Source organism: Plectropomus leopardus, chromosome 10 (genome assembly GCF_026936395.1).
Source record: "Plectropomus leopardus strain MGB_pleo_1.0 chromosome 10, ASM2693639v1, whole genome shotgun sequence".
NCBI classification, from domain to species: Eukaryota; Metazoa; Chordata; class Actinopteri; order Perciformes; family Serranidae; genus Plectropomus; species Plectropomus leopardus.
In genome coordinates, this window is record NC_142185.1 from 1,278,704 (window position 1) to 1,297,575 (window position 18,872).

At 53.9% G+C, this 18,872-nt stretch overlaps 15 non-coding genes and 2 pseudogenes across 15 annotated transcripts; all 17 read right to left on the reverse strand.

The window, feature by feature from the left end:
- Positions 1-43: 43 nt before the first annotated feature.
- LOC148188429 (U1 spliceosomal RNA) lies at positions 44-206 on the reverse strand. Its single transcript, XR_015777859.1, has one exon. It is a non-coding gene; the product is annotated as a U1 spliceosomal RNA (small nuclear RNA).
- A 696-nt stretch (positions 207-902) lies between these two features.
- Positions 903-1,065, reverse strand: LOC148188430 (U1 spliceosomal RNA). The gene has a single exon (XR_015777862.1). It is a non-coding gene; the product is annotated as a U1 spliceosomal RNA (small nuclear RNA).
- A 691-nt stretch (positions 1,066-1,756) lies between these two features.
- LOC148188431 (U1 spliceosomal RNA) lies at positions 1,757-1,919 on the reverse strand. Its single transcript, XR_015777855.1, has one exon. It is a non-coding gene; the product is annotated as a U1 spliceosomal RNA (small nuclear RNA).
- Positions 1,920-2,611: 692 nt separating this feature from the next.
- Positions 2,612-2,774, reverse strand: LOC148188432 (U1 spliceosomal RNA). Its single transcript, XR_015777774.1, has one exon. It is a non-coding gene; the product is annotated as a U1 spliceosomal RNA (small nuclear RNA).
- A 700-nt stretch (positions 2,775-3,474) lies between these two features.
- On the reverse strand, positions 3,475-3,638 carry LOC148188433 (U1 spliceosomal RNA). Its single transcript, XR_015777833.1, has one exon. It is a non-coding gene; the product is annotated as a U1 spliceosomal RNA (small nuclear RNA).
- Positions 3,639-4,335: 697 nt separating this feature from the next.
- LOC148188434 (U1 spliceosomal RNA) lies at positions 4,336-4,498 on the reverse strand. Its single transcript, XR_015777775.1, has one exon. It is a non-coding gene; the product is annotated as a U1 spliceosomal RNA (small nuclear RNA).
- Positions 4,499-5,192: 694 nt separating this feature from the next.
- LOC148188435 (U1 spliceosomal RNA) lies at positions 5,193-5,356 on the reverse strand. Its single transcript, XR_015777834.1, has one exon. It is a non-coding gene; the product is annotated as a U1 spliceosomal RNA (small nuclear RNA).
- A 700-nt stretch (positions 5,357-6,056) lies between these two features.
- On the reverse strand, positions 6,057-6,220 carry LOC148188436 (U1 spliceosomal RNA). The gene has a single exon (XR_015777840.1). It is a non-coding gene; the product is annotated as a U1 spliceosomal RNA (small nuclear RNA).
- A 703-nt stretch (positions 6,221-6,923) lies between these two features.
- Positions 6,924-7,087, reverse strand: LOC148188437 (U1 spliceosomal RNA). Its single transcript, XR_015777835.1, has one exon. It is a non-coding gene; the product is annotated as a U1 spliceosomal RNA (small nuclear RNA).
- A 152-nt stretch (positions 7,088-7,239) lies between these two features.
- Positions 7,240-7,368, reverse strand: LOC148188438 (U1 spliceosomal RNA; annotated as a pseudogene).
- Positions 7,369-8,063: 695 nt separating this feature from the next.
- LOC148188439 (U1 spliceosomal RNA) lies at positions 8,064-8,227 on the reverse strand. The gene has a single exon (XR_015777837.1). It is a non-coding gene; the product is annotated as a U1 spliceosomal RNA (small nuclear RNA).
- A 700-nt stretch (positions 8,228-8,927) lies between these two features.
- LOC148188440 (U1 spliceosomal RNA) lies at positions 8,928-9,089 on the reverse strand. The gene has a single exon (XR_015777857.1). It is a non-coding gene; the product is annotated as a U1 spliceosomal RNA (small nuclear RNA).
- A 150-nt stretch (positions 9,090-9,239) lies between these two features.
- On the reverse strand, positions 9,240-9,368 carry LOC148188441 (U1 spliceosomal RNA; annotated as a pseudogene).
- A 698-nt stretch (positions 9,369-10,066) lies between these two features.
- On the reverse strand, positions 10,067-10,227 carry LOC148188442 (U1 spliceosomal RNA). Its single transcript, XR_015777805.1, has one exon. It is a non-coding gene; the product is annotated as a U1 spliceosomal RNA (small nuclear RNA).
- Positions 10,228-10,908: 681 nt separating this feature from the next.
- On the reverse strand, positions 10,909-11,071 carry LOC148188443 (U1 spliceosomal RNA). The gene has a single exon (XR_015777856.1). It is a non-coding gene; the product is annotated as a U1 spliceosomal RNA (small nuclear RNA).
- Positions 11,072-11,778: 707 nt separating this feature from the next.
- On the reverse strand, positions 11,779-11,942 carry LOC148188444 (U1 spliceosomal RNA). The gene has a single exon (XR_015777836.1). It is a non-coding gene; the product is annotated as a U1 spliceosomal RNA (small nuclear RNA).
- Positions 11,943-17,622: 5,680 nt separating this feature from the next.
- LOC148188445 (U1 spliceosomal RNA) lies at positions 17,623-17,786 on the reverse strand. The gene has a single exon (XR_015777848.1). It is a non-coding gene; the product is annotated as a U1 spliceosomal RNA (small nuclear RNA).
- Positions 17,787-18,872: the final 1,086 nt, after the last annotated feature.

Consider the following 18,872-nt stretch of genomic DNA (forward strand, 5'->3'; position numbering starts at 1 on the left):
TCAGCACGCGCGGCGAGCCGCGCCGCTTCATTCAACATGACGGTCGGGGAGAGCGCGGACGCAGTCCCCACAAGCAGAAATTATGCAGTCGAGATTCCCACATTTGGGGAATTCGCTGGGGTCAACAGAGCCGGAGTGCAATGGCTGAGCCTCGCCCAGGGTGAACCACCTTCTTGATCACGGTATCGCCCCTGCCAGGTAAGTATGAAGCGGGAGGCTGGGAGAAAGGGCCCCCATTCCCAGACGCAGCACTCTGGCTGACGGTTCCCAAGACACCGAATCTCAGACTTCCCTGCCCTCAGCGTTAGCTCACCTTGGCAAGCGCTTACTGCCTCTCAGAAAGGAACCGAGGGCCCGTGACTGCACAAAAGCGCAAAAGCTAATCATCCGTACTGTGGCAGAGCGTTCCCAGGACAGTTATTCTGTCGCTCAAAAGGAAAGCACACGCGATACATTCATTGCGACCCGCTTGAAAGGGCCACAGCCGCGCTTCTGCTGCCCTTGACGGAATACGGGAAACGGTTCGCGGGCTTGGCGGCGATTGGAAATGTAAGGGCCAACGAATCGCAACGGACCTCCACTGTCCCCTCAGATTTTGTCGACTTCGGATTTTATTGTGCATTTGCTTGCAATCTATTCGAGCTTCTTAACGAGCACACCGTCGGTTCATTGGCACTGGCGTTCAAGCACAACTCGCGGCTTAAGCGCCAAGCCTCGGCGCGGTTGTAATCGCCGTGCCGGTTTAACATTCCCGCCCGCCGGGCGGCACGGCAGAGCAAATTAAGCACCGTGAACCTTCGGCCCACGAGCGAACCAGTTGGACGGAGGGCCGCGGCCAAGCGGCGCTTCACCTCCCGCCAGCACGCGGCGGCGAGCCGCGGCCGCTTCATTCAACATGACGGTCGGGGAGAGCGCGGACGCAGTCCCCACTAGCAGAAATTATGCAGTCGAGATTCCCACATTTGGGGAATTCGCTGGGGTCAACAGAGCCGGAGTGCAATGGCTGAGCCTCGCCCAGGGTGAACCACCTTCTTGATCACGGTATCGCCTCTGCCAGGTAAGTATGAAGCGGGAGGCTGGGAGAAAGGGCCCCATTCCCAGACGCAGCACTCTGGCTGACGGTTCCCAAGACACCGAATCTCAGACTTCCCTGCCCTCAGCGTTAGCTCACCTTGGCAAGCGCTTACTGCCTCTCAGAAAGGAACCGAGGGCCCGTGACTGCACAAAAGCGCAAAAGCTAATCATCCGTACTGTGGCAGAGCGTTCCCAGGACAGTTATTCTGTCGCTCAAAAGGAAAGCACACGCGATACATTCATTGCGACCCGCTTGAAAGGGCCACAGCCGCGCTTCTGCTGCTGCCCTTGACGGAATACGGGAAACGGTTCGCGGGCTTGGCGTGCGATTGGAAATGTAAGGGCCAACGAATCGCAACGGACCTCCACTGTCCCCTCAGATTTTGTCGACTTCGGATTTTATTGTGCATTTGCTTGCAATCTATTCGAGCTTCTTAACGAGCACACCGTCCGGTTCATTGGCACTGGCGCTAAGCACAACTCGCGGCTAAGCCAAGCCTCGGCGCAGTTGTAATCGCCGTGCCGGTTTAACATATTCGCCGCCGGGCGGCACGGCAGAGCAAACGGCACCGTGGAGCTTGGGCCCACGAGCGAACCAGTTGGACGGAGGGCCGCGGCGTCATGGGCGCTTCACCTCCCGTCAGCACGCCGCGGAGCCGCGCCGCTTCATTCAACATGACGGTCGGGGAGAGCGCGGACGCAGTCCCCACTAGCAGAAATTATGCAGTCGAGATTCCCACATTTGGGGAATTCGCTGGGGTCAACAGAGCCGGAGTGCAATGGCTGAGCCTCGCCCAGGGTGAACCACCTTCTTGATCACGGTATCGCCCCTGCCAGGTAAGTATGAAGCGGGAGGCTGGGAGAAAGGGCCCCATTCCCAGACGCAGCACTCTGGCTGACGGTTCCCAAGACACCGAATCTCAGACTTCCCTGCCCTCAGCGTTAGCTCACCTTGGCAAGCGCTTACTGCCTCTCAGAAAGGAACCGAGGGCCCGTGACTGCACAAAAGCGCAAAAGCTAATCATCCGTACTGTGGCAGAGCGTTCCCAGGACAGTTATTCTGTCGTTCAAAAGGAAAGCACACGCGATACATTCATTGCGACCCGTTTGAAAGGGCCACAGCCGCGCTTCTGCTGCCCTTGACGGGATACGGGAAACGGTTCGCGGGCTTGGCGTGCGATTGGAAATGTAAGGGCCAACGAATCGCAACGGACCTCCACTGTCCCTCAGATTTTGTCGACTTCGGATTTTATTGTGCATTTGCTTGCAATCTATTCGAGCTTTAACGAGCACACCGTCGGTTCGTTGGCACTGGCGTTTAAGCACAACTCGCGGCTTCAAGCGCGAAGCCTCGGCGCGGTTGTAATCGCCGTGCCGGTTTAACATTCGCCCGCCGGGCGGCACGGCAGAGCAAACGAAGCACCGTGGCGCTTGGGCCCACGAGCGAACCAGTTGGACGGAGGGCCGCGGCGCCGCGGGCGCTTCACCTCCCGTCAGCACGCGGCGGCGAGCCGCGCCGCTTCATTCAACATGACGGTCGGGGAGAGCGCGGACGCAGTCCCCCACTAGCAGAAATTATGCAGTCGAGATTCCCACATTTGGGGAATTCGCTGGGGTCAACAGAGCCGAGTGCAATGGCTGAGCCTCGCCCAGGGTGAACCACCTTCTTGATCACGGTATCGCCCCTGCCAGGTAAGTATGAAGCGGGAGGCTGGGAGAAAGGGCCCCATTCCCAGACGCAGCACTCTGGCTGACGGTTCCCAAGACACCGAATCTCAGACTTCCCTGCCCTCAGCGTTAGCTCACCTTGGCAAGCGCTTACTGCCTCTCAGAAAGGAACCGAGGGCCCGTGACTGCACAAAAGCGCAAAAGCTAATCATCCGTACTGTGGCAGAGCGTTCCCAGGACAGTTATTCTGTCGCTCAAAAGGAAAGCACACGCGATACATTCATTGCGACCCGCTTGAAAGGGCCACAGCCGCGCTCTGCTGCCCTTGACGGAATACGGGAAACGGTTCGCGGGCTTGGCGTGCGATTGGAAATGTAAGGGCCAACGAATCGCAACGGACCTCCACTGTCCCCTCAGATTTTGTCGACTTCGGATTTTATTGTGCATTTGCTTGCAATCTATTCGAGCTTCTTAACGAGCACACCGTCGGTTCGTTGGCACTGGCGTTTAAGCACAACTTCGCGGCTTCAAGCGCGAAGCCTCGGCGCGGTTGTAATCGCCGTGCCGGTTTAACATTCCCGCCGCCGGGCGGCACGGCAGAGCAAACGAAGCACCGTGGAGCTTGGGCCCACGAGCGAACCAGTTGGACGGAGGGCCGCGGCGCCATGGGCGCTTCACCTCCCCGTCAGCACGCGGCGGCGAGCCGCGGCCGGCTTCATTCAACATGACGGTCGGGGGAGAGCGCGGACGCAGTCCCCCACTAGCAGAAATTATGCAGTCGAGATTCCCACATTTGGGGAATTCGCTGGGGTCAACAGAGCCGGAGTGCAATGGCTGAGCCTCGCCCAGGGTGAACCACCTTCTTGATCACGGTATCGCCCCTGCCAGGTAAGTATGAAGCGGGAGGCTGGGAGAAAGGGCCCCCATTCCCAGACGCAGCACTCTGGCTGACGGTTCCCAAGACACCGAATCTCAGACTTCCCTGCCCTCAGCGTTAGCTCACCTTGGCAAGCGCTTACTGCCTCTCAGAAAGGAACCGAGGGCCCGTGACTGCACAAAAGCGCAAAAGCTAATCATCCGTACTGTGGCAGAGCGTTCCCAGGACAGTTATTCTGTCGCTCAAAAGGAAAGCACACGCGATACATTCATTGCGACCCGCTTGAAAGGGCCACAGCCGCGCTTCTGCTGCCCTTGACGGAATACGGGAACGGTTCGCGGGCTTGGCGTGCGATTGGAAATGTAAGGGCCAACGAATCGCAACGGACCTCCACTGTCCCTCAGATTTTGTCGACTTCGGATTTTATTGTGCATTTGCTTGCAATCTATTCGAGCTTCTTAACGAGCACACCGTCGGTTCGTTGGCACTGGCGTTTAAGCACAACTCGCGGCTTCAAGCGCCGAAGCCTCGGGCGCTGTTGTAATCGCCGTGCCGGTTTAACATTCCCGCCCGCCGGGCGGCACGGCAGAGCAAACGAAGCACCGTGGAGCTTGGGCCCACGAGCGAACCAGTTGGACGGAGGGCCGCGGCGCCAGCGGCGCTTCACCTCCCGTCAGCACGCGCGGCGAGCCGCGCCGCTTCATTCAACATGACGGTCGGGGAGAGCGCGGACGCAGTCCCCCACTAGCAGAAATTATGCAGTCGAGATTCCCACATTTGGGGAATTCGCTGGGGTCAACAGAGCCGGAGTGCAATGGCTGAGCCTCGCCCAGGGCGAACCACCTTCTTGATCACGGTATCGCCCTGCCAGGTAAGTATGAAGCGGGAGGCTGGGAGAAAGGGCCCCATTCCCAGACGCAGCACTCTGGCTGACGGTTCCCAAGACACCGAATCTCAGACTTCCCTGCCCTCAGCGTTAGCTCACCTTGGCAAGCGCTTACTGCCTCTCAGAAAGGAACCGAGGGCCCGTGACTGCACAAAAGCGCAAAAGCTAATCATCCGTACTGTGGCAGAGCGTTCCCAGGACAGTTATTCTGTCGTTCAAAAGGAAAGCACACGCGATACATTCATTGCGACCCGCTTGAAAGGGCCACAGCCGCGCTTCTGCTGCCCTTGACGGAATACGGAAACGGTTCGCGGGCTTGGCGTGCGATTGGAAATGTAAGGGCCCAACGAATCGCAACGGACCTCCACTGTCCCCTCAGATTTTGTCGACTTCGGATTTTATTGTGCATTTGCTTGCAATCTATTCGAGCTTCTTAACGAGCACACCGTCGGTTCGTTGGCACTGGCGTTTAAGCACAACTCGCGGCTTCAAGCGCCGAAGCCTCGGCGCGGTTGTAATCGCCGTGCCGGTTTAACATTCCCCGCCCGCTCGGCGGCACGGCAGAGCAAACGAAGCACCGTGGAGCTTGGGCCCACGAGCGAACCAGTTGGACGGAGGGCCGCGGCGTTTCACCTCCCCGTCAGCACGCGGCGGCGAGCCGCGGCCGGCTTCATTCAACATGACGGTCGGGGGAGAGCGCGGACGCAGTCCCCCACTAGCAGAAATTATGCAGTCGAGATTCCCACATTTGGGGAATTCGCTGGGGTCAACAGAGCCGGAGTGCAATGGCTGAGCCTCGCCCAGGGTGAACCACCTTCTTGATCACGGTATCGCCCCTGCCAGGTAAGTATGAAGCGGGAGGCTGGGAGAAAGGGCCCCCATTCCCAGACGCAGCACTCTGGCTGACGGTTCCCAAGACACCGAATCTCAGACTTCCCTGCCCTCAGCGTTAGCTCACCTTGGCAAGCGCTTACTGCCTCTCAGAAAGGAACCGAGGGCCCGTGACTGCACAAAAGCGCAAAAGCTAATCATCCGTACTGTGGCAGAGCGTTCCCAGGACAGTTATTCTGTCGTTCAAAAGGAAAGCACACGCGATACATTCATTGCGACCCGTTTGAAAGGGCCACAGCCGCGCTCTGCTGCCCTTGACGGAATACGGGAAACGGTTCGCGGGCTTGGCGTGCGATTGGAAATGTAAGGGCCAACGAATCGCAACGGACCTCCACTGTCCCCTCAGATTTTGTCGACTTCGGATTTTATTGTGCATTTGCTTGCAATCTATTCGAGCTTCTTAACGAGCACACCGTCGGTTCATTGGCACTGGCGTTTAAGCACAACTCGCGGCTTCGAGCGCCGAAGCCTCGGCGCGGTTGTAATCGCCGTGCCGGTTTAACATTCCCCGCCCGCTCGGCGGCACGGCAGAGCAACGAAGCACCGTGGAGCTTGGGCCCAGCGAACCAGTTGGACGGAGGGCCGCGGCGCTTCGCGGCGCTTCACCTCCCCGTCAGCACGCGGCGGCGAGCCGCGGCCGGCTTCATTCAACATGACGGTCGGGGGAGAGCGCGGACGCAGTCCCCCACTAGCAGAAATTATGCAGTCGAGATTCCCACATTTGGGGAATTCGCTGGGGTCAACAGAGCCCGAGTGCAATGGCTGAGCCTCGCCCAGGGTGAACCACCTTCTTGATCACGGTATCGCCCCTGCCAGGTAAGTATGAAGCGGGAGGCTGGGAGAAAGGGCCCCATTCCCAGACGCAGCACTCTGGCTGACGGTTCCCAAGACACCGAATCTCAGACTTCCCTGCCCTCAGCGTTAGCTCACCTTGGCAAGCGCTTACTGCCTCTCAGAAAGGAACCGAGGGCCCGTGACTGCACAAAAGCGCAAAAGCTAATCATCCGTACTGTGGCAGAGCGTTCCCAGGACAGTTATTCTGTCGTTCAAAAGGAAAGCACACGCGATACATTCATTGCGACCCGTTTGAAAGGGCCACAGCCGCGCTCTGCTGCCCTTGACGGAATACGGGAAACGGTTCGCGGGCTTGGCGTGCGATTGGAAATGTAAGGGCCAACGAATCGCAACGGACCTCCACTGTCCCCTCAGATTTTGTCGACTTCGGATTTTATTGTGCATTTGCTTGCAATCTATTCGAGCTTCTTAACGAGCACACCGTCGGTTCATTGGCACTGGCGTTTAAGCACAACTCGCGGCTTCGAGCGCCGAAGCCTCGGCGCGGTTGTAATCGCCGTGCCGGTTTAACATTCCCCGCCCGCTCGGCGGCACGGCAGAGCAAACGAAGCACCGTGGAGCTTGGGCCCACGAGCGAACCAGTTGGACGGAGGGCGCTGGCGCCAGCGGGCGCTTCACCTCCCCGTCAGCACGCGGCGGCGAGCCGCGGCCGGCTTCATTCAACATGACGGTCGGGGGAGAGCGCGGACGCAGTCCCCCACTAGCAGAAATTATGCAGTCGAGATTCCCACATTTGGGGAATTCGCTGGGGTCAACAGAGCCGGAGTGCAATGGCTGAGCCTCGCCCAGGGTGAACCACCTTCTTGATCACGGTATCGCCCCTGCCAGGTAAGTATGAAGCGGGAGGCTGGGAGAAAGGGCCCCCATTCCCAGACGCAGCACTCTGGCTGACGGTTCCCAAGACACCGAATCTCAGACTTCCCTGCCCTCAGCGTTAGCTCACCTTGGCAAGCGCTTACTGCCTCTCAGAAAGGAACCGAGGGCCCGTGACTTAACCAGTCGAGATTCCCACATTTGGGGAATTCGCTGGGGTCAACAGAGCCGGAGTGCAATGGCTGAGCCTCGCCCAGGGTGAACCACCTTCTTGATCACGGTATCGCCCCTGCCAGGTAAGTATGAAGCGGGAGGCTGGGAGAAAGGGCCCCCATTCCCAGACGCAGCACTCTGGCTGACGGTTCCCAAGACACCGAATCTCAGACTTCCCTGCCCTCAGCGTTAGCTCACCTTGGCAAGCGCTTACTGCCTCTCAGAAAGGAACCGAGGGCCCGTGACTGCACAAAAGCGCAAAAGCTAATCATCCGTACTGTGGCAGAGCGTTCCCAGGACAGTTATTCTGTCGTTCAAAAGGAAAGCACACGCGATACATTCATTGCGACCCGTTTGAAAGGGCCACAGCCGCGCTCTGCTGCCCTTGACGGAATACGGGAAACGGTTCGCGGGCTTGGCGTGCGATTGGAAATGTAAGGGCCAACGAATCGCAACGGACCTCCACTGTCCCCTCAGATTTTGTCGACTTCGGATTTTATTGTGCATTTGCTTGCAATCTATTCGAGCTTCTTAACGAGCACACAGTCGGTTCATTGGCACTGGCGTTTAAGCACAACTCGCGCTTCAAGCGCGAAGCCTCGGCGCGGTTGTAATCGCCGTGCCGGTTTAACATTCCCGCCCGCCGGGCGGCACGGCAGAGCAAGCGAAGCACCGTGGAGCTTGGGCCCACGAGCGAACCAGTTGGACGGAGGGCCGCGGCGCCGGGCGCTTCACCTCCCGTCAGCACGCGGTGGCGAGCCGCGGCGGCTTCATTCAACATGACGGTCGGGGAGAGCGCGGACGCAGTCCCCCACTAGCAGAAATTATGCAGTCGAGATTCCCACATTTGGGGAATTCGCTGGGGTCAACAGAGCCGGAGTGCAATGGCTGAGCCTCGCCCAGGGCGAACCACCTTCTTGATCACGGTATCGCCCCTGCCAGGTAAGTATGAAGCGGGAGGCTGGGAGAAAGGGCCCCCATTCCCAGACGCAGCACTCTGGCTGACGGTTCCCAAGACACCGAATCTCAGACTTCCCTGCCCTCAGCGTTAGCTCACCTTGGCAAGCGCTTACTGCCTCTCAGAAAGGAACCGAGGGCCCGTGACTGCACAAAAGCGCAAAAGCTAATCATCCGTACTGTGGCAGAGCGTTCCCAGGACAGTTATTCTGTCGTTCAAAAGGAAAGCACACGCGATACATTCATTGCGACCCGCTTGAAAGGGCCACAGCCGCGCTCTGCTGCCCTTGACGGAATACGGGAAACGGTTCGTGGGCTTGGCGTGCGATTGGAAATGTAAGGGCCAACGAATCGCAACGGACCTCCACTGTCCCCTCAGATTTTGTCGACTTCGGATTTTATTGTGCATTTGCTTGCAATCTATTCGAGCTTCTTAACGAGCACACCGTCGGTTCGTTGGCACTGGCGTTTAAGCACAACTCGCGGCTTGCGCGAAGCCTCGGCGCGGTTGTAATCGCCGTGCGGTTTAACATTCCCCGCCCGCTCGGCGGCACGGCAGAGCAAACGAAGCACCGTGGAGCTTGGGCCCACGAGCGAACCAGTTGGACGGAGGGCCGCGACGCTTCGCGGCGCTTCACCTCCCCGTCAGCACGCGGCGGCGAGCCGCGGCCGGCTTCATTCAACATGACGGTCGGGGGAGAGCGCGGACGCAGTCCCCACTAGCAGAAATTATGCAGTCGAGATTCCCACATTTGGGGAATTCGCTGGGGTCAACAGAGCCGGAGTGCAATGGCTGAGCCTCGCCCAGGGTGAACCACCTTCTTGATCACGGTATCGCCCCTGCCAGGTAAGTATGAAGCGGAGGCTGGGAGAAAGGGCCCCATTCCCAGACGCAGCACTCTGGCTGACGGTTCCCAAGACACCGAATCTCAGACTTCCCTGCCCTCAGCGTTAGCTCACCTTGGCAAGCGCTTACTGCCTCTCAGAAAGGAACCGAGGGCCCGTGACTTAACCAGTCGAGATTCCCACATTTGGGGAATTCGCTGGGGTCAACAGAGCCGGAGTGCAATGGCTGAGCCTCGCCCAGGGTGAACCACCTTCTTGATCACGGTATCGCCCCTGCCAGGTAAGTATGAAGCGGGAGGCTGGGAGAAAGGGCCCCATTCCCAGACGCAGCACTCTGGCTGACGGTTCCCAAGACACCGAATCTCAGACTTCCCTGCCCTCAGCGTTAGCTCACCTTGGCAAGCGCTTACTGCCTCTCAGAAAGGAACCGAGGGCCCGTGACTGCACAAAAGCGCAAAAGCTAATCATCCGTACTGTGGCAGAGCGTTCCCAGGACAGTTATTCTGTCGTTCAAAAGGAAAGCACACGCGATACATTCATTGCGACCCGTTTGAAAGGGCCACAGCCGCGCTTCTGCTGCCCTTGACGGAATACGGGAAACGGTTCGCGGGCTTGGCGTGCGATTGGAAACGTAAGGGCCAACGAATCGCAACGGACCTCCCCTGTCCCCTCAGATTTTGTCGACTTCGGATTTTATTGTGCATTTGCTTGCAATCTATTCGAGCTTCTTAACGAGCACACCGTCGGTTCATTGGCACTGGCGTTCAAGCACAACTCGCGGCTTCAAGCGCCGAAGCCTCGGCGCGGTTGTAATCGCCGTGCCGGTTTAACATTCCCCGCCCGCTCGGCGGCACGGCAGAGCAAACGAAGCACCGTGGAGCTTGGGCCCACGAGCGAACCAGTTGGACGGAGGGCCGCGGCGCGCGGGCGCTTCACCTCCCGTCAGCACGCAGCGGCGAGCCGCGCCGCTTCATTCAACATGACGGTCGGGGAGAGCGCGACGCAGTCCCCACTAGCAGTAATTATGCAGTCGAGATTCCCACACTTGGGGCATTCGCTGGTGTCAACAGAGCCGAGTGCAATGGCTGAGCCTCGCCCAGGGTGAACCACCTTCTTGATCACGGTATCGCCCCTGCCAGGTAAGTATGAAGCGGGAGGCTGGGAGAAAGGGCCCCCATTCCCAGACGCAGCACTCTGGCTGACGGTTCCCAAGACACCGAATCTCAGACTTCCCTGCCCTCAGCGTTAGCTCACCTTGGCAAGCGCTTACTGCCTCTCAGAAAGGAACCGAGGGCCCGTGACTGCACAAAAGCGCAAAAGCTAATCATCCGTACTGTGGCAGAGCGTTCCCAGGACAGTTATTCTGTCGTTCAAAAGGAAAGCACACGCGATACATTCATTGCGACCCGTTTGAAAGGGCCACAGCCGCGCTCTGCTGCCCTTGACGGAATACGGGAAACGGTTCGCGGGCTTGGCGTGCGATTGGAAATGTAAGGGCCAACGAATCGCAGATTTTGTCGACTTCGGATTTTATTGTGCATTTGCTTGCAATCTATTCGAGCTTCTTAACGAGCACACCGTCGGTTCATTGGCACTGGCGTTTAAGCACAACTCGCGGCTTCGAGCGCCGAAGCCTCGGCGCGGTTGTAATCGCCGTGCCGGTTTAACATTCCCCGCCCGCTCGGCGGCACGGCAGAGCAAACGAAGCACCGTGGAGCTTGGGCCCACGAGCGAACCAGTTGGACGGAGGGCCGCGGCGCTTCGCGGCGCTTCACCTCCCCGTCAGCACGCGGCGGCGAGCCGCGGCCGGCTTCATTCAACATGACGGTCGGGGAGAGCGCGGACGCAGTCCCCACTAGCAGAAATTATGCAGTCGAGATTCCCACATTTGGGGAATTCGCTGGGGTCAACAGAGCCGGAGTGCAATGGCTGAGCCTCGCCCAGGGTGAACCACCTTCTTGATCACGGTATCGCCCCTGCCAGGTAAGTATGAAGCGGGAGGCTGGGAGAAAGGGCCCCCATTCCCAGACGCAGCACTCTGGCTGACGGTTCCCAAGACACCGAATCTCAGACTTCCCTGCCCTCAGCGTTAGCTCACCTTGGCAAGCGCTTACTGCCTCTCAGAAAGGAACCGAGGGCCCGTGACTGCACAAAAGCGCAAAAGCTAATCATCCGTACTGTGGCAGAGCGTTCCCAGGACAGTTATTCTGTCGTTCAAAAGGAAAGCACACGCGATACATTCATTGCGACCCGTTTGAAAGGGCCACAGCCGCGCTCTGCTGCCCTTGACGGAATACGGGAAACGGTTCGCGGGCTTGGCGTGCGATTGGAAATGTAAGGGCCAACGAATCGCAACGGACCTCCACTGTCCCCTCAGATTTTGTCGACTTCGGATTTTATTGTGCATTTGCTTGCAATCTATTCGAGCTTCTTAACGAGCACACCGTCGGTTCATTGGCACTGGCGTTTAAGCACAACTTCGCGCGGCTTCGAGCGCCGAAGCCTCGGCGCGGTTGTAATCGCCGTGCCGGTTTAACATTCCCCGCCCGCTCGGCGGCACGGCAGAGCAAACGAAGCACCGTGGAGCTTGGGCCCACGAGCGAACCAGTTGGACGGAGGGCCGCGGCGCTTCGCGGCGCTTCACCTCCCCGTCAGCACGCGGCGGCGATCCGCGGCCGGCTTCATTCAACATGACGGTCGGGGGAGAGCGCGGACGCAGTCCCCCACTAGCAGAAATTATGCAGTCGAGATTCCCACATTTGGGGAATTCGCTGGGGTCAACAGAGCCGGAGTGCAATGGCTGAGCCTCGCCCAGGGTGAACCACCTTCTTGATCACGGTATCGCCCCTGCCAGGTAAGTATGAAGCGGGAGGCTGGGAGAAAGGGCCCCCATTCCCAGACGCAGCACTCTGGCTGACGGTTCCCAAGACACCGAATCTCAGACTTCCCTGCCCTCAGCGTTAGCTCACCTTGGCAAGCGCTTACTGCCTCTCAGAAAGGAACCGAGGGCCCGTGACTGCACAAAAGCGCAAAAGCTAATCATCCGTACTGTGGCAGAGCGTTCCCAGGACAGTTATTCTGTCGTTCAAAAGGAAAGCACACGCGATACATTCATTGCGACCCGTTTGAAAGGGCCACAGCCGCGCTCTGCTGCCCTTGACGGAATACGGGAAACGGTTCGCGGGCTTGGCGTGCGATTGGAAATGTAAGGGTGCCGTGCCGGTTTAACATTCACCAAACCATGCTTACAAAAAGTAATCACATTTAGTCATCCCTTTACATAGTCAAAAATGTTAACGTGTTTTGATGTAGTATTGGGGCATGTATTGTTCATTTATTACAGACAGGAAGAATATTTTAGGTAACATCTTAAATGCTCCCTGTCAAACACACAGAGGGCAGGTCCCTGTCTGTGTCTGATTTACAGCAGTTGGCAGGTTGCCAGAATGCCACTGCTTCACCTGTGAGATGATAGACTGTATCTAAAGATGGATGGCATGTCCCCACTTACCATCATTATGCTTTAGTGAGGTTAGAATATCTGAGATACAGGTTTTGCCATCTTGAGAGGTTATCAGCGGTTGGGGTGTGCCAACCAAAAAACCTGTCTGACCAATCACGTGCAGCTCTGTTGAATCGGCTGTCAATCATGTATAATTTAATAACTCGTCAAAACTGAACTAATCATTAAAGAAAAAAAAGACACATGAACAAACATCATGCAAACTCAGTGTGGACTTTCCACAGTGTGTTTGGAGGCTTGCTCATTGAGCTCAGGTGCAGAACAAGACACAGAAATACTGGAGTAATAAGTCAAGTCAAGCTAATTTATTTATAGAGTCCATTTTCACAAAAGACGGTTTGCCTCAGAGGGCTTTACAGTGTACAACATCCCTCTGTCCTTAGACCCTTACATCACCTAAGGAAAAACTCCCGAAAAAGGGGGGAAAAAAAAGGACGAAACCTCAGGAAGAGCAGCAGAGGATGATGAGGAATCCCTCTTCCAGGATGGACAGACAAGCATATAGATGTCATTAATAACATTTGAAATACAATCATGACAAAAAGGAGAGAGAAAGAGAGAGTGGAAGATAGGGGTAGAGAAGGGGAGAGATGCACAACAATAATGGAAACAGATGCATGTCACATTACATTAACAACCGGTGTGAAATTACTAATCTACTTTTTGATAATTTTGTGGGTGTTGATAAGAGTCCCATGCATATATTGATAGTGGAGGCGTGGCTCATAATAAAGGCAGTAGAGGGTTGCGTCAAGCAAGATTACGGCATTGGCACAACCAGGACCCATAACACAGGCATAGCTTCATGCAGGACCACAGCAGTGGCACAACCAACTACACAGTCACTAATCAGCAATTATGACTTAAGTATGAAGGCAAGAGAGCAATAATAGAAAAGAAAGAAAGAGGAAGCAGAGCCAGAAAGAAAGAGGAAAGTGTGACGACGTGGGCACCGTGAATGGGGAAGGACCCATGAGCAAACACTGGACAGGGATTGAAAAGTTGAAAAGTGTGACTTTTAATAAGGAAAATGTGATGAGAGGTAATAGGGGGAAAGGGAGGCGGGGAACCACGTAGGCATGGATGGCAGGTGAGGTTGGTATGGTGCAGGCATTGAGGGCAGGTGAGGTTGGTGTGGTGAAGGGCTGTGAAGATCCTGAGGTGGCAGCTGAGCACGAAGATGAGGGTCAGGATGGTGAGGCACTGGAGCGTGAGACGGGAGGCACTGGAGAAAAATACAGAGAGGCACAATGAGCATAAATCTGAGAGACACAAAAACAAATCCAAAAAGCACAGAAAGAATCTCAGAATGGGATGGCCGATCTACCATTTGTGGAGCGGGAAATAATCTGGCGCTGAGGAGATGTGAAGAACGAGTATATAAGCAATGAGAGGTTGACTGATGATAAGGCGCAGGTGAGAGAGTGTGCCCAGAGCTCCAGCACCCGGAAGCCACGCCCAGCCCCTGCAACACAGACAGACAGAAAAGACAACCCAAGCACTCACACACAGTCACAATGGTCAAACCACCACAGAAAGAAAGAGGCTTTTAAACACAACCCTTATGCAATGTCATTTGTAGTGGACAGCAGGACTTACTAGTTCATTCATTTTGATTTTACTCAGAATTGTGGAGGGGAGTCATACTTAGAGCTGTCAGGAGATGAGGAGGGCCAGGCAGTAGAGCAGAAAGGTGAAAACCCAGAGCAGGGAGTGATTTCTCCCACCGTCCTTTATTATTGATAAGAAGCAATGTGTAAGCTAGTCTTTTTAGTTGAATACACACACACACACACACAAAAAGAGAGAGAGAGAGAGAGAGAGAGAGAGGTAATTACGTATCAGTTAAAAGCTTGATTTGGCAAACTATTGACCGTGTTGATTTATATAATTTGCTAACAGTGCATTAAACTATACTGTAGAGGCCAAGCCAACACTTAAAGCCACCAAGGTGCTGTGCCTAGATTAACTGACGTGCCAAAAAGTTACTTCTGATGAATGAAAGTCCAAGTCAAATTGCCTTGCTGAACACACTGTGTTTATTTTTCTCTGTAGGCTCCAAAAATGCATACTTAATTAGACAAACACATGATGCAAACAACTCTTGCAGCAACATTTAGTGGTCAAAAAACTGTTTCCCCTTCCAGGCAGAACACCTACCTAAACATAAAGGTTCCTACCTTAATAGAAACACAATAAATCACCATGTGTTTTACAGTAAAAACCTTATTATTTTCCATTATCTGCTCCTGCACACTGGCCCCTAATTGTTATGGCAAACAAACATAACAATTAAATACAAAACAATAGGCGCAAGATATAAACACCTCCTTTCCAATACATGTCAACTTATATGACTCATTTTACAACTCTTGTACCAGACAAAGTTTAGTTGCAGGTCTCTCAATAACACTGTTTTTGGTCTTTACTTTGTATAATCGCACCATTCCCTTTGTGTCAGGAAAAATCTCCATCACTCATCCAAGAGGCCAGGAACCACGAGAGGCTGAGGAATCATCTCCAACAGCCAAATGTCGTTTTTGTTCGTTCCACTTTTGTCTCTTGGAACAATGGCAGGTACTCCCAGATCCATCGCTTCCAAAACAGATCTGAAATGTATTGGATGTGTTTTCAGTGATGCTTCACATACATGTCAAAGGACTTGAAAAGTCCAGGAGATAAGGTTGGCTCTCTCGTTAACAAGAGGAGATGGTTTGGGGTAAGAGGTTCCAGGTCATTCGGGTCATCTGAGAGCTTGGTGATTGGATGATCATTAAGGATGGCTTCCACCTCACACATCACAGTGTTAAGTCCATCATCATTCAACATTTGCTGGTGCAAGACTGAGTTGAAACAGTACCTTGCCATGCGTATATGAGATCCCACTGGGGGATTGAAACTCCATCGAACTCCATCTGGAATCAGAGCTCCTTGAATATGCTCGTGGTTCAATGCAGCAAGAGCCTCTCTCAGTTCTCTCTTAGCTCTGGCAAAGTCCATCCTTTCGTCTCCACAGGTCCAAAATAACCCACTCCAACATTTGTAAATGGAGGCAAGTCTGGAATAATTCTCTCCTTTGGAAGATCTGCTTCTTTTGCTCCATTGCCTTTCCATTAAGATGTCTGCAATAACTGCATTCAGAAATGATCCTCCTCACAGCCACATTGGCATTTGTAATACAAAACTACCTCCTGTTGTAGTTACAGACAGAGTATAGTTTCTTCCACTGTGTCCAAGAAGTTGGTGAGTATACTTGAGAATTACCTTGGAGATATGCTGATCCTTGGAGACGATAAGGGGATGTTTTTTTCTCCAATGGCATTGATCCTTTGCCTACTGTAGGGAAGAAATTTCATCTGCAAACCTTTGCTGCTGACGATATTGAATTATGGCTAACTCTGCTTCCTACAGATCCTTTGGTGTCAAAGTGCTACTTTTTGGTTTGATGGCAGCAATTCGTCCTTGACTAGATTGTGATTCAGAAGCCTTCAAAGCTTTTCTCAAACGACTGAGCTCTAACAGGTGGGTTTTCACTATGAGAAACCAGGCAACAGATGTCTTGAGCTTCTTCCAGTCTGAGAAGTAACTGATGAGGTGGTCAGTAGCATTGAGTGAACCACGTATAGTGAAAACAGAGGCATCCTTTCTGACCTCCGGATCATCAGCATCCATTTTGACATCACTGTCATTGACTGGCCAATCTTCTTCACACTGCCAGAGAAAGCTCAGACCCTTCTCTTACTCTAGTCTTACTCGACACACCAGAGCAGACCTAAAGCTCTCTCAACAGGAAGACTGTCGCTGTCCAGATCAGTTTTGTTTATGTCCTTTGCAATTGTCTGCAACACTGCACAAATGTCGCTCACCCATTTCTCCAAAGTGAAACCACCTTGTTTACAGAGAGCACAGAGTTCCTTTATTTGTTACATGGCTGCCTCCTCTGAGCCAAAGCATATTAAGCAGTCATCCACAAAAAAAGTGTTGCTTAACAGCTTGAACACTTTTTGTAGAGAATCAGACCTGTTGTCGCACTGTCATCCTGTAGACTGCAAGTTCTTTGCTGAGGTCTCCTTCTGGCCACCAGAGAAAGCGTATAAAGTCTCTGTCTTGTTCTGCAACAATCACCTGGTGAAACATAGCTTGTATGTCTCCCATACATGCTATGGGCTCTTGCCTGAAACAAGTGAGAACTCCAAGCAGGGCACTGGTGAGGTTAGGGCCCTGCAACAGTTCACAATGATGTGCCTTAATACGTGGCTCCACTATCAAATACCACTCACAGTGAACCCTGATAGATAAACGCTTTGGTGGGGTATGTATCACACTCTGCCTTGTTGACCTTATAAATACTCCTGTGACATTTTCTCTGCATAAGCCTTTGAAATGGAACCATTGAGACAGGTTGTATATTCCTTGTGAAACTGTGGATTGCTCACAAACCTTTTCCTCGCTACAAGTACCAGCTGCTTAACCACTGCAAAGCTGTTTGGTAGTTGGACTTGAAGGGCAACTTAAAGCAGTACCTCTTGTCCTGTAGAGATGTGGAAAATTCCATAATCTCCTTGTTATCTGAGGGACAGTCATTAAAGTCATGATTATATTGATTGTTTGGCATGATTTCCAGATTAGACAAATATATTTTGTTTACAACAACAGGAGGAAGCTCCATTACACACATGCTGCCATTTCCATTCAAAGGTCCATTGATGACCCAGCCCAATACTGTCCTTACAGCATATGGGCCATCTCTTGCTTCTTAACGAGCACACCGTCGGTTCATTGGCACTGGCGTTTAAGCACAACTCGCGGCTTCAAGCGCCGAAGCCTCGGCGCGGTTGTAATCGCCGTGCCGGTTTAACATTCCCCGCCCGCTCGGCGGCACGGCAGAGCAAACGAAGCACCGTGGAGCTTGGGCCCACGAGCGAACCAGTTGGACGGAGGGCCGCGACGCCATGGGCGCTTCACCTCCCGTCAGCACGCGCGCGGCGAGCCGCGGCCGGCTTCATTCAACATGACGGTCGGGGGAGAGCGCGGACGCAGTCCCCCACTAGCAGAAATTATGCAGTCGAGATTCCCACATTTGGGGAATTCGCTGGGGTCAACAGAGCCGGAGTGCAATGGCTGAGCCTCGCCCAGGGTGAACCACCTTCTTGATCGCGGTATCTCCCCTGCCAGGTAAGTATGAAGCGGGAGGCTGGGAGAAAGGGCCCCCATTCCCAGACGCAGCACTCTGGCTGACGGTTCCCAAGACACCGAATCTCAGACTTCCCTGCCCTCAGCGTTAGCTCACCTTGGCAAGCGCTTACTGCCTCTCAGAAAGGAACCGAGGGCCCGTGACTGCACAAAAGCGCAAAAGCTAATCATCCGTACTGTGGCAGAGCGTTCCCAGGACAGTTATTCTGTCGTTCAAAAGGAAAGCACACGCGATACATTCATTGCGACCCGTTTGAAAGGGCCACAGCCGCGCTCTGCTGCCCTTGACGGAATACGGGAAACGGTTCGCGGGCTTGGCGTGCGATTGGAAATGTAAGGGCCAACGAATCGCAACGGACCTCCACTGTCCCCTCAGATTTTGTCGACTTCGGATTTTATTGTGCATTTGCTTGCAATCTATTCGAGCTTCTTAACGAGCACACCGTCGGTTCATTGGCACTGGCGTTTAAGCACAACTTCATGCTTCAAGCGCCGAAGCCTCGGCGCGGTTGTAATCGCCGTGCCGGTTTAACATTCACCAAACCATGCTTACAAAAAGTAATCACATTTAGTCATCCCTTTACATAGTCAAAAATGTTAACGTGTTTTGATGTAGTATTGGGGCATGTATTGTTCATTTATTACAGACAGGAAGAATATTTTAGGTAACATCTTAAATGCTCCCTGTCAAACACACAGAGGGCAGGTCCCTGTCTGTGTCTGATTTACAGCAGTTGGCAGGTTGCCAGAATGCCACTGCTTCACCTGTGAGATGATAGACTGTATCTAAAGATGGATGGCATGTCCCCACTTACCATCATTATGCTTTAGTGAGGTTAGAATATCTGAGATACAGGTTTTGCCATCTTGAGAGGTTATCAGCGGTTGGGGTGTGCCAACCAAAAAACCTGTCTGACCAATCACGTGCAGCTCTGTTGAATCAGCTGTCAATCATGTATAATTTAATAACTCGTCAAAACTGAACTAATCATTAAAGAAAAAAAGACACATGAACAAACATCATGCAAACTCAGTGTGGACTTTCCACAGTGTGTTTGGAGGCTTGCTCATTGAGC